Raw genomic sequence first — 12,370 nt, 5'->3', positions numbered from 1 at the left:
AGCTTCTGCAGGCCAATCCCGCAACACTTAATTATAAACACAATGGAGAGTTAAACCTAATGCAAACAGAAATGGTCTAATACTTTTTAAAGATGAGAAAGGGGATGTTGGAGGCTAACCCAGGGATTAAAAGTAACGCTGGAGGAATTTTTTTTCCCTATGGGTCCTTTATTTGCTTAGATAGTTACTCTGGGTTTAGCTGCTTGGTTGGTTGGATTCTTTTTGGTTTTTCAAAGTGGTCCTTGTGGCTGGGCGGTGTTTTAGTTTGGATTTTTTTTCTTTTATGACTTCTTTGAATTGCATTGTTTTTCACCAAATCCTTTTTCCTTTCTTTCTGTTAGAAATCATTAACATTTTTCTAATAGCCTTTCCTTTCAACCATAAGCATTTCAGTTCTGACTATTTCCTGGTTTTTTCAAACTTACTTTTACTCAACAGGTAATTTTCAGCCTCCAATTTCATCCCAAGCAGCCAGTACACCTGCTGCTCCTACTTCTCCTGATGCTAAGTCTGCTTTTCAAGAAATGATAGTTTCTTGGATGTGGCTTTCTAGGCAGCATCTCCCTTCATGCCCAACAGATCCTGTAGGTAAATACAACAATCCTTGATTTTAAACATAATGGAGCAGTAAAACGAGTGCTAACAGAAATGTGAGATTTTTTAAAGGAGAGAATGGGGATGGTGAAACCTAGCACAGGGATGAAAATTACTTGTGTCATTTTCCTTTTCGTTCTCGACTGCATGGCAAAATTTTTCTTTCCAGTTTGGATTTGGTTGGTTGGTTGGGTTCTTTGGTTTTGGGGAGTGGTTCCGCTGGGTGCTTTGGGGTTAGGTTGTAATTTTTTTCTTTTTTAAAGTTATCTCCACTTTCAACTTTTTTTTTTTTTACTGAAGGCACTTATTTTCTTGATGTGATAAATCATTGTAATAGCCTGCCCTTGCAAACATAACCATTTCAGTTCCATGCATGTCCATATTTTTAAAATGCACCTTCCCTGAAGTACATTTACTTGCTCTACACAGAATCATTTCAGCTTGTCTTCGTACCCCAAGGACCCATTTCACCTCGTACTCCTGATCCTGATGGGAAGTCTGGTGTCAAGAAATTATAGTCGCTTAGATGTAGGTTCTTTGCCAGCATCTTCCTTCATGCTGCACAACTTCTGCAGACAAATACAACAATACTTGATTGTAAGCATCATGGAGCAATAACACTACTGCAGACATTTTGAAAGAGCCATTTCTTGCAACGATAACCATTTCAATTCTGTACATTTCCTTGCTTTTAAAAATCTACCTCCTCTGAAGTAATTTTATTTTCTCTGAACAGCCTCTTTTCAGTTTCCTCTTTCAGCCCAAGCTGCTCGTACACCTCCTGCACCAGCACAAGCTCATGATGCTAAGTCTGCTTGTCAAACACTTGTAGTCCCTGGGCTGTGGCTTCCTAGCCCGCATCTCCCTTCATGCTGCACAGCTTCTGCAGGCAAATACAACAATCCTTAATTGGAAACATAATGGAGCATTAAAACTCTTGCTAACAGAAATATTCTGAGACATTTCTCAGAAGAGAAAGGGGTGGTGAAAGCTAACACAGGAATTAAAATTACTACCGTGCTTCCTCCTATTGGTGACCAATTGCTTGCCTATTTTTGGTTTGGGGTTTTTTTTTCAGTTGTTTGCTTGTTACGATTTTTTTGCTTTTGCAGAGTAGCAGTAGTGGGTGGGTGGTTTTTTGACTTTTTACATTTTTTCTTTCTTATTTTCTCTTTTTTTTTTTTGCCAAATGCTTCTTCCTTTCATTCTATTATATACCAATAACATGTTTTAATCATCTTCTCTTGCAAACACAACCATTTCAGTTCTGTGCATTTCCTTGCTTTTAAAAATTTACCTTCTCTGGAGTAAATTTATTCTCTCTGAACAGATAGATTTCAGGTGAGCTTTGGACCCAGAGCACCCCGTACATCTGCTACTTCTGCTCCTGCTGCTAAGTCTTCTTTTTGAATTTTTTCTTTCTCACTTATTTTAATTGCTTTCTTGCTTGCTTGCTTTCTTGCCTTCTTGCTTTCTTGCTTGCTTTCCTTGCTTTCTTTTTAAGAGCCAAAGGCTTTTTCCTTTCTTTCTGTTATAAACCATTAACATGCAGAATAAGTTTGTTTCCTTGAATAAAAAACACAGCTTTGGAGTGAATATGATGAGAGGTAAAAGATGTCTTGAAGTGAGTACTTGTAGCACTTGATTTAAAGTGCTATACCACCAATTTATGGGGCAGGATACTTGTGCTAATGTCCTTTGGCCATTAAATATTTCTATCTCATCATCAGGTGCCATGTGTTTCAAAGAAGCATTTAAGGAGCAAACATTTCTAAGTACTTCACATACGTGCCCTTGTGAGCAGCATTTGACAGCAAACATAGATTCTCTCTTGATTTGTTTTTTATCCTTTTCTTAACCCCAGCACAGCGGAGAGTGCCTGGACACAGAGTCCATACTGTGTCTGACACCAACGTACCTCCCATTGTGCTACCGGCCAGACCCTACAGCGCATCTGATACCAACATTGCCTCCGCTGCGATGCCACAGAAAAGGTTTTGTGTCAGCAATGGAACCATCCTTTAGTTTCAGACCACGCAGAACCAGTTCTTTACCTTCAGTGCTCCTTTCAGCCAGGATGTGTTACCCAGCAGTAGAAGAAAGAAGGACATTAAATTATCAGATGTGAGACACTTCTTCATTGAAATACTAGCTTCTCCTCAGAAGGAAAATACACCAGCAATACAAGAAGATCTAAATAAAGTACACTCTTCCCTACCTTTGTATTGTAGTTCACTGTATATATTGGTTTGTAATTTCATATTTTTAGGAAAATGTCATTCATATCTCCACTTTTCTGTGTTTCTAAGTCAAAAGCACTTCTTTGTACAACTCTTTTTATTGCCGTTTTTCATTTTGATGTAGTATATTTTAAAACGTTAGAAAACAACACCTTTTGGGTACTTTTCCCCATTCCTAAAGAAAAAATCAATCACAAGCCATTTTTAGTCTCTGTCTCTCAAAGTTGTTTCATCCCTGTCTATTCTAAACCAGGATTTCAATACTTTAATAGGATTGGGAGAGGTCCATGAGATCTACACCAGTGATTCCTCTTGTGGAATGTCATGGCCTTGTCTTTTGGTTTGAAAAGACAGGTGTCTGCTAAGGAAGGAAGGAGCCTCCCTTGAAATGGAAAATGCAAACTCCTCTCTCTGAATTATCAGTTTGAAATTAAGGGGCTCTCAGGCCAAGACATGCGAGCAGGAATAGTAGTTCTTTATTAGGAAAATTAAAATACAAATGCACTAGTAGGAAAACAAGCTACTGACAGAGTCAGCATATGCCCTGCCACTCTGTTGGTTGGGGTGTTGGGAGCAGTCCAAAGATACATGGTGGCTGGAGCTTTCTTGGAGTGGCAGATGTGCTTCTTTTCAAGCAGTGATCCTGGAGAAGGCTGGAGTCTTCCTCTGAAGGTCCAGTGGTGGTGTAGATGCGCTTGGTCTTCTTCTGGAAATCTGGTGGAAAAGAAAGCTGCAGGCCTGCCTGTCCTGTTGTTCTTGTGCTTGTTGTTCCCCAGCTGATCACAAAGGGCTCAGAGCCCCAGCGAGTGGGGCTGCCTTTTCTATCTCCTGCAAGCTGGGATCTCTGCTTTCAAGTAGGCATCTTGCATTTTGTTTGCCTCCGGGAAAATAGTCAAGCAGGAAAATGCCATCATGAAATTCACTGAACTGGAAGATATTGGCAGTGGCTGAGCCAGCTCTTCCTCTCAATGGCACCGTGTTCTGCCATTACTGCCCATTGCCCTGGAGAGGCAATCTTTCAGAGTCTTTCTTTCCTTTCTTGTGTGATGAACTCGCTTCATCAATTTCTTGCCCTCCTCTTTCTGTTTTCTCTCGCTGGGCCTGCGAGGACTGCATTTTCTGCACTCAAACCACCTGATCCACCAAGATGTCTACAGCGCCAACATCCTTCTCAGAATTGACAGCTCTGTCAAGCTGGCTCAGTAGATTCTTGGTCAGCTGCAGTCTTCCGGGCATGTGGCTGTGGGGCTGCTTGGAGTGACAGCCAGCTCCCCAAAAATGGTGCTGGTGGCAGTGCAGGGACACCCGCTGGCAGCTGCTGACACGCTTGCAAGCGTGTACAGAGGTTATGACAAGGAACAAGCAGTCAAGAGTGCCCTTGATCCCAAGCAAGAGCCTGACCCCGCCCCATCCGGCCACATCCAAGTATTGACCTCTCGCCAGGTGACTTTGGCAACAAAAGGTGACCTCTTCGTCTGGCCAAGCTGTGCTCACTTCTTCCCCCAAGTGGAGCCATGGAGCTGTGGCACCCTGAGGGAGGGAGGGTGTCCCCTGGGCAGGCAAGGGAACCAAGTGGACTGTGGGCACTGCAGGTGGTTGTGCAGAGACAGTCTGCACGGCTGCCACAGCTTGGAGAGGCCAGGGCCAGGCCTGGGGCAGCTTTTCCCAGTTACATGCCAGCTCTCAGGAGCCTCCGAGCCACAGGCACATGCCAGCTGCTGCTCCTTGCCCACGATGCCACATGCCTCTGGCAGGGCACTGAAGGCTGGGCAAGGCAGGACAGGCTGTGGCAGTGCTGGCCTGGTGTTCTCCACTGACGGCCTTTGCTTCTCTTTCCCTCAGCAGCAGCAGCAGCAGCAGGAAGCAGTGGCAGGGTCAGGACGAGGAAGAGATGGCTGCCCTGCCCCTTTGCTGCCGGGCCCCAGGCCAGGAGGGCTCTGGCTGCAGCAGGGCGCTCTTCGCGCAGCCCCTGGCAGCCTCTGCACGGAGCACGGCTCGCTGCCCCGTCCTGCTTGTCTCACTTTTCTTCAGCAATAGCCTAGCTGCTCTTCACAAGGAAGAAACTCCAGCAATGGAAAAAGAGATCATTCAAGTCCAGTTCTACCTGCCTTTGCATTGTACTTCAGGGCATCTATTTTTCTCCCTATCATTTCATCATTTGTATCAAAACATCCATTCCTATCTTCACAGGTTTTGTCTTTCTAATTATTTCTATACCAAAAGACTTCTTTTTTAACTCTTGATTTATTGCAGTTGCTCATTCTCAACTAGTCTCTTTTTCAAATATCACAAAACAACACCCTTTGCGTACTTTTCCTCACTCTTAAAAAAAACCCCTAGAAGCCATTTGAGTCTCTGTCTCTCCAAGTTGCTTCATACCAGTCTATTTAAAGCAGGGCTACAATACTTTTGAGAGCATTGAGAGAGGTCCATAAAATAAATGCACACCATTGATTCCTCTTGTGGAATGTTATGGCCCTGTCACAAGCCTCTTCTTTCTTTGTTTTTTCCTCTCACTAGCTCAACTGCAAACACACCTTCAGTTGCAAACTTCCACAAGATGAGCAAAAAAACCCCTTATGTCATGGGCCTTTGGGAACTCCTTGCTCATCTTCTGCTTCTTCAGTTGAGCAAGGCAAAAAGATCTGCACTTAGAACCATTGGGCTGGAACTCTGCTCATTTCTAGCAACAGCTGGAGGCCTCTATCTCCCCAGGATATTTTGGCTGAGCCAAGCTTTGCTGCCTTTTGGCTGCAAATACCCTTTGCCCTTGCTTTCTTCTAGCCACAAGTAGCATGGCTGGGCAAAAACTGCCACGTGGCTCATATTGCAAAGGCACTTTGGTCTGCAGTTGGTCAATGAAGGAGACCATGATCCACTTGCAAAGCACATGAAAAAAATCCTCAAAGACAACTTCCCATCCTTAACAAACAACTGACCATTGACAGGTGGATCTAGAGCTTCTTTACCCAATGAAAAGGAAGGCAATCTTCCAATGCAGTTGTGCTTTCTCCAGTTTTTCTTCTGACTCCCACTCCCAGCTGGCACTGGCAAAGGCAACTCTCTGCAAGTGTCAAGTGTCTTCTGTCTGCCTGCCAATAATTGTTTTGCTGCAACAATCACAACAGGCAGCAGGCTGCAGAGAGCTTCAGTTGACATTAGGAAAAGGAGCTGCCCCAAAGAGAAAAAAAGAAGTCACTTTTACCTCCCAAACCCATCTCCCCAGAGGCTCAAGCAGGATTCCTCTGCTTCCCAGAAATACAAAGAAGGAGGGTTGACAAGACCATCTGCAGCTAGCTGTTTATGCCCAAGACTTTGCTGATGCCATTTGGCTTTTGCCCCCGTTTTTTTCTTTCTTGTTGGGTTTCTGTATTCTTTGCACATCTCTTTAGAGCTCTGTAGGCCAATCTATTTGTGACTACTTTTCCCAGTACTTTTCCACGGCCTTTGCCTAAGCAGAAAGACAAACTTGCAGAGCTCCAAGCGCTGGGGGGTAGAAGGCCCCATTGTTAGCTAGGGTCTCCCTGGACAGAGCCCTGCAGGGAGCTGGTGGACTCCCCATCCCTGCAAGCCTTTCAAACAAGACTGGATGTGGCACTCGGTGCCGTGCTTTAGTTGAAGTGTTAGGGCATGGGTTGGATTCCATCATCTCAAAGGTGCCTGTCTTCCAAGGCAGTGATTCTGTGCATCACTGACTGAGGCAGCTTTTCCTGCAGCCCTGGGAAGAGCTGCAGGGGCCCTTGGCCGAGGACGGCCATCAGGGCTCATTGAAAAGAAGCAAAGGGCTCAAGGCGAAGGCCGAGAGGCCCAAGCTGCCCCAGCCCGAGCCTCATGTGCTCTTCCTCCTCAACCTGCACCCTCTGCGCTGCTCTTTGCGGCGCCGGCGGCTCCTCTCGCTGCGGGGCTCCAGGGCGCGCTGGGGGCCGGGCCCCTCGTCTTCGGCAAGCGCCGGAGCCTCGGAGGCGAGCGGCTGCTGCTGTGGCCGGCAGGGGGAGAGCTGCGGCTGCGGCCCTGGGCACGGCCAGCTGCCGCTATGGCCGGCTCCTGCCGCGGCTCCTGCCCTGTGCGCACAGACATGGCCAAAGGCTGCCCGACAGCTCCCTGCCTCTCCGCAGCGGGCCCGGCCGGGCTGCTGCTCTCTGCGGCCTCTGCCCGCCGCTGCTGGCCCCGCCGCGCTGCCACCTGCCTCTGCCGCAGCCGGGCCCACACGGGAGGCAGCACATTGCGGCCGGCTCGGAAAAGCCCTGCCCGCAAAGTGCCCGCCACGGCCTCGGCCCTCAGGCACGGGCTGCTGCTGTCCTCGCAGCTGCGAGCCGGCCCGGGCCGCCTGCCGGCCTCGGCCACGGCTCCCGCCTGTGTCTCCATGGCCGCGGCTGCTCGGCCCAGCGGGCTGAGCACAGCGAGCGCCAGCAGCAGCAGCTCCTGACGGGCCCAGCCTCCGCGCGCTCCGAGCCCGCCCTCCCCCGAATTCCAGCCCTGAGGGCCTTGGCGTCCCAATGCATCCCCTGCGGGCAGCAGAGTCGGCCGCTGAGCTCAGCCCATGGTGAGACCACCAAGTGACCAATGGAAAATTCACCAAATCCTCAGCAGAGACAAGACAAAACTCCCATGCTGCCTGACAGCCTGAAGCAACTGCCAATTCCACCACATTCCATCCATGTGAGAAAAGAGACTTCTGCATTAAAGCAGAAAAGAGTTGTCTAAAAGGAGGCCAGGAACAACCAACAAAGTTCTTTGGACTCATGTTTCTTCTGGCTGTTAGAAAGACCAAGAAAATGCAAGCTTTGCTTTTCTGACACAGCTCTCCCTTCATCATGTGGGATAGCGAGTGCTGATGTGCAGGAGACTTCCAGCTGATGGAAGGCACAGGGACCACGATGCAGCAGGCACAGTGCCAAGCTGACACAGGGATGATCTCTGCCAGTGGCACTGAAGGACAAGAGTTTGCAGGCAGGACAGAAAATGCCTCTTGCTTTCACCTCTTCTTTCAGTGCTGCTAAGAATGTAGCCTGCAGCAAGCTGCAACACCAGAGCATGGAGCCCTTTTTCCAGGCAGGGCTGCATCTACTGCAGGGGCACAGAGAGCCCAGCAGGGATCACACACAAAGCAGCAGGCGACTGAGGAGCCCCTGGGGTGGCAGTGAGCAGCCTCGGGCTCTGCTCACTGCTGCTGCCATTTTCCATTGAACCATCTCCCCCAGGACTTCTGTTGAGCTCTCTATTTCTAAGCCTTTGCTCTCTTGAGGTTTTTTGCTTGTTTACTACACCTTTCTTTCTCTACATTTTCCTACCCTGTCAACAGCAGCCTTTGTCCACAATTGGCTGTAAAATATGAGCAAAGCAGCTGGCAACAGCAGTGCCTGCAATCCTGTGGCTCAGGAATTCTTATGCCAGAGCCCTGCCTGTGCCTTATGCTTGCCGGCACCTCCTCTTCTGTGCAAAAACTAGTCATCAGTGGAGTTTTTTTGCCTAAGAGCTCCTGAGAAGCCAATGTTGTGCTACAATTCTCATGAGTGTATCCGTTCAGTTGATTGCTGGGAAACAGAAAGTAAGGCCAGGCTAGCAGAGCAGCTGGGAGCTGGTCACTCCCTGCAAAGGGCTGCTCTGTGATGTGGGAACACCACACATGCCAGGATGGGCAAGAAGGGTAAATGTGCTCAAGCTGCAGCAGGTGAGGTTTGGGTTCACTCAGAGGGCAGGTAGGGGTGGTGAGCACTGCAAGATCCAGCTGCAGTCCCCATCCACATCCCTTTCAGTGCTGGCTTTAGGGTGTCTGCAGCCTGGATCCAGAGCGCCCTTGGGGGCTCCTGTGGCTGCCTTTGCATCCTGGGTGAGGATGCCCAGGAGCCGCTGAGGCCGGCAGTGGGGACCAGGGCTGGGGCTTGTGGCCTGGCAGGTGCGGCTCTGGAAGCTGGGACATGCCAGGGCATGGGTCACTGTCACTGGCCTCCAGAGCCCTGGCTAGCTCTGGGATGTTCCAGAGGCAATGGCAAGAGCGGGGAACTGGCTAGGCTAGAGTTTTGCCTTAGCCAGAACCTCTAGGCCAATTGCCTAGCAGCGAAGATCCCTGGAGGATCGACGAGGACCAGGCGAAGGAGGCAGAAGAGGCTCTTCTGCAGTGTAAAATACAGCAAATTTATCAGGAGAGGCAGGGGAAAGGTACATAGGCATGAACACCCTAAAAGCAAACAGAAGTAAAAAGCACTCCCAGCACCCTCTGCACAGGCTTTTAAAATCTTTCAAAGTGGAGGGTGGACACCATATAGTAACCAATAAGCGACTCTCAGGGTGTGGTTTCGAGGGCTACAACAAATCAGAACAAGGGGAGGAGAGAGGGTTGGGATAGGGATTGGATCTTAGGGTGAGGGACAGGGAACTTTCTGGAACAAAGGGTAGGGTTTGGGCTGATGGATGGGCCAAAGGGGCTGGGTTGTCTTGACAGACAGGGAAAAATCCGGTAAGGAGGGAGGGGATTCCTTGAGGGACTCCTGGGTAGGAGGGCATAACACAGGGGAGAAACTAACTGTAGTAACTCAGGGGGCGCTTGAACATAGCACAAGGTAACAGAAGATTTGACTCAGAAACTAACACACTGCAACACAGACATTCAGGCTTTCAGCAACCGAGAGTTGGCACTATTAGAACCCGCAGCAGCTGGTGAAAGCCATCTCTCTCCTTCAGGTTCTTGCTGCGTGGGAAGGGGCTGCGAGTTGTGGTGGCTGCACTCTCCCTTTGCTGGGAGGGTGATCTGTACCAGGGGAGAGCAGAAAGCTGCCATGGTGAGCAGAAGATGCTCAGAGCATTACAGTTGAGAGAATGGCACTGCCCCTGAAGTGCAAAAAGCTTGAAAGCCTATAGTTCCGTGCAGAATCACTGTACAAATTTTCTCTTCTAGAACGTGCCCATTTTAGTATTCTGTAGATGAATACTCTGGGTTTTACAGAATACATGGAGTTTTTTCTTAAGGTTTTTTGGGAGAACTCTCAAGCTTATTTTTATTTGCATTTTGCATCCAGCATGTATACAGATTTTTTTTAATTGTTCCTTTGTAAATACTTAGGGAAGAAATACCCAAGCATTTTTTAATCCTTTGAGATATTCTGATTAATATTCTTAGAAAGAAAACCTTGTTGAACAAGTGTGAAAACGGAGAGGGAAAACAGTAGAAAAGTCTTTTAGAACAGGGCATGTAATAGGTAGGTTCTGTATCCAAGGGCAGAGACCTCGGAATTGTTTTGCATTGTTCATTTGAGTTACTTATGGCAAGCTTGCATACCAGCCCCTTTCTTGCCGCTGTGCTCTATCTGTTTTTTCAGAGCATCTTTAATTCTGTCCACAAATTTGATAAAGCTTTCATCTACTCCTTGTTGAATATTAGAAAAGTGTTGGCTAGGGAAAGAGTCATCTGGGGTAGGTAAGAAGTAAGGAGGTTTTTGCTGCAAGTGCCACATCTTGTAATGCTTCCTTAGCTATCAGCTTGGTCAGAGAGTTTCTGTAAATCCCCTTCCCCAGCCAGCTGTTCAACCGTAAAATCTGACTTATCAGCATTTGTAGAATATGAGTCTGATAATGTTTTTAATTGTCTTTTCCAATGCCTTTTCCATAAGATATATTCTGCTGGGGAAAGGAGGCAGTGAGCAATATTTTTAATGTCATGAGGTACTAAAACATGTGCTGAGAACATAGCTTCTAGGAAATTTCTAAAAAGATGTGAACTTCTGCCATCTTCTTTGGCAATATTTCTTAATTGTATGAGTTCTTATTTGAGTTAGGTTCCCATGTCTTTCTATTAGTGGCCCCTCCTCTTTTTTCCTTTTTTAAATCTATGGAGAAGGTGTTAATTTTTTGTGCCATCTGCCAGTCTGCCTTGGTCACTTCTATCTTAATTAGAGCCCATGAGTCAATGTCCTCTGTATCAGAATCAGAATCACTGTCACTGCTGTCCTTAGAGGAGGAATGAGAGCGAGCAGGCCATGCCCTATGCTTTTTACGGCGTGTTGGAGCGAGATTTTGCAGGGGTTTTGTGGCTGCGAAGAGGCACGTGGCAGAGGTTGGCCAAGGGAGCCAGCAGTGGAGCTGGAATGGCAGCACCATGGCATGCACAGGGTTGGGTAAGTGGGCTGGTACCGTGGGGGGTCTCTGAGGCTGCGTTCGGGTGACATTGAGGGTGGGTGGGCAGCTGGAAAGCCTGGGGGTGGCGGTAAGGGAGAAGCGGGGCAGAGGGGGCGGTGGGATTGGTCGGGGCTGCCGCGGGTACAGCGAGGTGTGCTGGGGCTGGGGTGCGCTGGCATGCAGGGAGACCTCCCGCTAGGGCAGGCAGGGATGGGATAGGGATACACACCAGGGTGCAGGCGGCAGCAGCAGCGGTGGGGGCTGGGATTGAGGGACTGGTGGCGGGGGCGGGAAGGACTGCGGCGGGAGGGGTGGGGAGAACGGGAGGAGGGGTAGGGGGAGCCGCAGCAGAGGTGGCTGCAGTGGGGGCGGGCGCAGTGGGGGCAGGGGAAGCCGTGGTAGGGGTAGGAGAAGCAGCAAGAAGGGTGGGGGGAGCTGACTCCGTGGAAAGAGGCACTTTTGCACTTGCAGATAACACACAGGATGCTGCAGTATTCGCGTTTGGCGCGTCCAGGCTGGGGAAGGGGGGACCACTGGAACCCTGCAGGTGCGGAGGTGGTGGGGGGAAGCGGCGAGAGGTTTGCAGGGAAAGGGACAGAGGATGGAACAGCGGCAGAGCTGGGACCAATGGGACCCGGAGCGGAGGGCGGAATTCCAGGGAAAGATTGTTATCAGTGCGATTAGGATTTGAAGGGAGGTTGTCTGTCTGCGGGAGGTTGCAGGGAATGTGAGCTATCTCTGTTGGCTTTCTCTATGGCTTTAGTTATAATGTGGAACATAGGAAAGAACTGAGTTACAGAGAAATCTTGGTTAGTTTGGAGTTCTATATCGTGTTCCTGACTTTGTCCCAAAAGAAGTCTTTAGTAATGATGTCTCTGTTAGTATCTGGAAACTGCGAAAGAATCCATTTTATAAATTTTTTCAGGTTAGTTTTTGAAAGATTACATTTAGAGAAAGAAAAGTTGTTAGAGAGATAGGATTACTAAGTATAAATCCCTCTCGTTCTGGGATCCTTTCAATGTACTAAGTTTTGATCCCATGTTTTCCCGTTCCCTACCAGCAGACAAAAGGACAAAAAAAAAAAGAAAAAAAAAACAAAAAGGATACCCAAGATGCCCGTGATAAAAGCTCTTTTAAAACTTACACTTCTTCAGCTGGGTGTGGGTCAGGGGTCTGCTGGAAGCGGTCTGCTGTTGTCAGTCTCCTCAAACACTCGTTCAGATGTCAGCTGTGAGGGTCGACTGCCCCCCGCCCCGCAGAAGAGCTGCTATAATGGAGGACTTTTTTTCGGGGGTCCTAGCAATCTGAAGGCAATAAGGATTTCAAAGAAATATGCTGCTCCAGAGTTCCTTCTGTTCGGTGCGCCATTTATTGCGACCTTTTGCTGGGTTTCGGGGTGTCTCCAGCAGGCTGCAGCGGCCAGG

The sequence above is a fragment of the Molothrus ater genome, chromosome Z (assembly GCF_012460135.2).
Source record: "Molothrus ater isolate BHLD 08-10-18 breed brown headed cowbird chromosome Z, BPBGC_Mater_1.1, whole genome shotgun sequence".
NCBI classification, from domain to species: Eukaryota; Metazoa; Chordata; class Aves; order Passeriformes; family Icteridae; genus Molothrus; species Molothrus ater.
This window is presented reverse-complemented; position numbering follows the sequence as displayed.